The sequence below is a fragment of the Heptranchias perlo genome, chromosome 19 (genome assembly GCF_035084215.1).
Source record: "Heptranchias perlo isolate sHepPer1 chromosome 19, sHepPer1.hap1, whole genome shotgun sequence".
Classification (NCBI taxonomy): Eukaryota; Metazoa; Chordata; class Chondrichthyes; order Hexanchiformes; family Hexanchidae; genus Heptranchias; species Heptranchias perlo.
Window position 1 is genome coordinate 7,490,557 of NC_090343.1, and position 4,578 is coordinate 7,495,134.

Genomic DNA, 4,578 nt, shown 5'->3' on the forward strand with positions numbered 1-4,578 from the left:
CGATGAGTCCCTTCTCAAGGGCAATTAGGGATGGTCAATAAATGCTGGCCTTGCCAGCGACGCCCATGAATGAATAAAAAAAAATTGGCATCCTAACATGACTCCAAGTGATTGGTTCATGTAAGCTGTTGTAAGAATATCATTGGCTATGGTTAGGGTGGAGTAGTTTAATTGTTGAATACAAATATATTTTTTTTTCCCAGAAAGGAAGATATTCACTCTCGTAATGAGGGAAGTGCATGTGACTAGCAGCTAAATGGTGTTGGATCAGTTGCGATAGAAAACACCGTTAACCCTTTGAAGTATAGAGTTTAATCCTTTTGTATTTCCTTGCACAATATCCAATTGAGAAAGATACGTTTCTCACAGATCCTGGTGGGTGGGATCTGTGGAAGGTGGTTGTAGCGTGCTGGCTTTCCCAGGAGAGGAGCGGTTAGATAGCGACATATTACTGGCAAATGACTCGGGTCCGATGGTGAGGAGCTCAAACATCAGGGGACACAAGTTTAAAAATTAGGACGATATGGGTAAGGACATGTCAGATGGAAATCTTTTGACTTGTTGAATAAGTTACCAGCAAAGGTTATTCGAGTGGATATGTTTGCATAATCTGTCAATACTTCATGATTTACAGATTAGAGCCTGTTATCAGGTGAGATCACAGAGGGCTATTGAATTCTTCCACAGCTTAAGTCATTACCATCGCATTGGAGAGGAGTGAAAAAAAGCAAAATAGAAAAACAAATGAAAACAGATGTCTCATTTTGTCAAATTGATGCATTTGTCTAAACGTCAAACTGCTAGACAGATTTTTCTGCAGCAGCTGGTGACAATTGTATTGTGCTGACTGCAACGAGGATTTTTCAATGAGGAAAGATCAGAGCTTGTGGCTGGGAGTGGTTAGTTACAGTCATGGCCACAGATTCCAGTGGTAAGAGCCTCTTGTGCATCAACCCTCCCTCCCTTTGCCCTACCATTGGTGGCCATGCTTTCCGTTGTCTAGGTCACAGGCTCTGAAATTTCCTCCCTAAACTCCTCTGCCTTTTGGCCACCCCACCTAATATACCTCCCGTGTTAGCTCTGTGTATAACATCTGTTGATGATGGGTAAGGTGGGTACAAAAATTTATCACTTCACATTTTCATACTTCACTGTGAAGTGTAGTTTTTTCATATGGAAAGCAATTATCTTTTGACTAAAATGAAAAATAAACATTTTAAAACCACGTATAATTTAGGCATGGAGAACAGAAAGTGAGAGAGGTTTTTAGATGACAGATTAAAAATGTTGCAATGTTGTTATAAACCCTGGATACTTGTACTGTTTGTGGGGCAGGGAGGGAGTCTTGAGGAAACAGAATGAAAACAGAAGCTTTCAAGGCTGCTTTTTCCAGAGGGAGAGGGACCCAGGCCCAGTCAGCTGCCAGGAGGTACACAGAAGCAGCTCGAGGTGACTGATCCTTTGAACACAAGTAATACCATAAGAGTGGGTTTGTATATTGTTTCTTTAGCTGCACTGTATGAGTGCGGACTCCTTGGAATTACGCAGTGAGAGGTGCCATCTTTTGGATGAGATGTTAAACCGTGGCCCTGTCTGTCCTCCCAGGTAGATGTAAAAAATCCCAAGGCAGTATTTGAAGAAGAGCAGGGAAGTTCTCTCCGGTGTCCTGGCCAATATTTATCCCTCAACCAACATCATTAAAATATGTTATCTGGTAATTATCTCTCATTGGTTTATGTGGGAGTTTGCTGTGTACAAATTGGCTGCTGTGTTTCCTACATTACAGCAGCGACTACACGGAAAAAAAAAGTACTTCATTGGCTGTAAAGAGCTTCGGGACGTCCTGAGGTTGTGAAAGGTGCTGTGTAAGTGCATTCTTTATTTAGGTGCTGCATATAATGTCCTATAAATCCAAATGGGCTGTTCTGCAAGCGGTCAACAGTGTATATTGGAATCTGATCAGTAACATACAGTGAACATATTGTTCCCAGGCTGCAGTGTCTCCCAGTTTGATCATTTCTGCCTGAAAACCCTTTATATCTGATCTAATTGACCCAGCTGCCTATCTGAACTTTCTTAGACTCACATGACTAGTGCCTATGGTTGAAATAACTTGATCAAATCATCAACAAAATTTTGATCACAAGGCAGTCAGATTGTCTAAATCAGTGACATTTTGCTCAGTGCTCATGATTGCTGAGTTTCTAAAAAAAAGTTTTGGATAATTATCTTTGCAACTAGTCACTGGTAACCATGCGGTTAACCCTTAGAAGATTGTAGCGCTATTTCTGCATCAACTTAATGCCTCATTATTATTCCCTCAACAATTACCACCAGAAATAGATTGACTGGCACTCATCTCAATGCTGTTTGTGAGATTTTGCTGTGCACAAAATGGCTGACACATTTGCTTACATAGCAACGGTCACTATATTTCAAAGTAATTCATTGGATGTGAAGCACTACGAGATATTTCTGTAATAAAGTGTGTTATAAATTTAAGCCTTTTTCTTTTTCAGCAGCACCACCCAAACCCGCGACCTCCACCATCCAGAAGGACAAGGGCAGGAGGTGCATGGGAACACCACCACCTCCGAGTTCCCCTCCAAGTCACACACCATCCCCAACTTGGACATATCTCGGCCGTTCCTTCATCGTCGCTGGGTCAAAGTCCTGGAACCCCCAAACTAACAGCACTGTGGGATGCATCTTCACCACACAGATTGCAGCGGTTCAAGAAGAAGGCCCACCACCACCTTCTCAAGGGCAACTAGGGACGGGCAATAAATGCCGGCCTCGCCAGCGATGCCCATATCCTGAGAATTTTTTTTTTTTTAAGTTAGCATGTTACATTATACCTACTTTGGTCTTCATTTGCACTGTAATATTGTAAGGTGTTTGGCCAACAACACTGTATGGATATGAAATTTGGTCCTTGAATACTAAAGTAAGAAGAATCCTGGAGGCGTTTTGAATTATGTTGCAGCAGACATGTTCAAAATTAGTTGGATAAGATGAATAACCGATGAGCGATTCCATGAACTAGCACAAGAGGGAAGCGATGATTGTAATGAGAAAATTATATGTTGCAGGCATATTGTTCAGGAGTCGCAAGGGAAAGTTTGTACTGACTGTCCACGATTATCCCGTACATCTCCAAATGCTCATTAATTTTTACATAGAACGTACAGCACAGAAACAGGCCATTCAGCCCATTCAGCGGGTGTTGATGCTCCACATGTGCCTCCTCCCACGCCTACTTAATCTAACCCCATCAACATATCCTTCTTTTCCTTTCTCCCTCATGTGTTTATCTAGCTGCCCCTTAAATGCATCTATGCTAGGCACCTCAACTACTCCTTGTGGTAGCGAGTTCCACATTCTAACCATTCTCTGGGTAAAGAAATTTCTCCTGGATTCCCTATTAGATTTATTAGTGACTATCTTATATTTATAGTCCCTAGTTCTGGTCTCCCCCACAATTAAAAATATCTTCTCTACCTCTACCCTATCAAACCCTTTTATAATCTTAAAGATCTCTATCAGGTCACCCCTCAGTCTTCTCTTTTCCAGAGAAAAGAGCCCCAGCCTGCTCAATCTTTCCTGATAGGTATAACCTCTCAGTTCTGGTATATCCTAGTAAATCTTTTTTGCACCTTCCCCAGTGCCTCCAAACCCTTTTTATAATATGGAGACCAGAACTGTGCACAGTACAAGTGTGGTCTAACCAAGGTTCTATACAGGTTTAACATAACTTCTCTGCTTTTCAATTCTATCCCTCTAGAAATGAACCCCAGTGCTTGGTTTGCTTTTTTTATGACCTTATTAATCTGTCTCTCTACTTTTAGTAATTTATGTATCTGTACCCCCAGATCCCTCTGCTCCTCTACCCCATTTAGACTCAAGCAGTATGTGGCCCTCTTATTCTTCCTACCAAAATGTACCACCTCACACTTAGCTATATTGAAATTAATTTGACAATTACATGCCCGTTCTTGAGTTTATTAATGTCTTCCTGTATACATTTGCATCCACGTGAATCCTCAGAAATGCACGCTGCTCGGATTAAAATATGACAAATTTGTTTCTTTGCTCCACTTTCCTGTCACAATCTGCTCCGCTACCCCCAACCTCTCCTGGAGATATTGATTCCTTACTGCGTGTCTTCCAGTACTTTGCTCAAGTGCTCATTCTTCATGTGTTATCAATGAATGTCGGTGAGCCATTCAAGCGGGGATGGTGAGTAGAAGCACTGAACTCGAACCTCTCTTCACCTGACATCCACACAAAGCACGTTCATACTTTCAGCAGGAGTCACTGGATGTCAATAAGAAGCAGGGGGAAGCCTTCACAACTTTCCCTCCCTAACTGGAGGTGGTAAGGTCAACCCTGCTACTGTCACCACAGCTTAGGCCTGCTATCTGAGCACAGAAAAAAGGCTTGAAACTGTGACCTTCTTTTGCATGCCTCAGCTACTTTCTGCCTACTCACCCATAGCAGGGAGCCATGACACTGAAGTTGATGGATGTTTTTATAGTTGCAGCTGAAACCCCTTCATGCCGTCCTCACCTTCACACT

General features: G+C 42.1%; 1 long non-coding RNA gene across 1 annotated transcript; it reads left to right on the plus strand.

The window, feature by feature from the left end:
* The first annotated feature begins 464 nt into the window (after positions 1-464).
* LOC137335408 (uncharacterized) lies at positions 465-2,839 on the plus strand. The gene is made up of 3 exons (XR_010966401.1): positions 465-527; positions 1,787-1,865; positions 2,520-2,839. It is a non-coding gene; the product is annotated as an uncharacterized lncRNA (long non-coding RNA).
* The last annotated feature ends 1,739 nt before the right edge of the window (positions 2,840-4,578 follow it).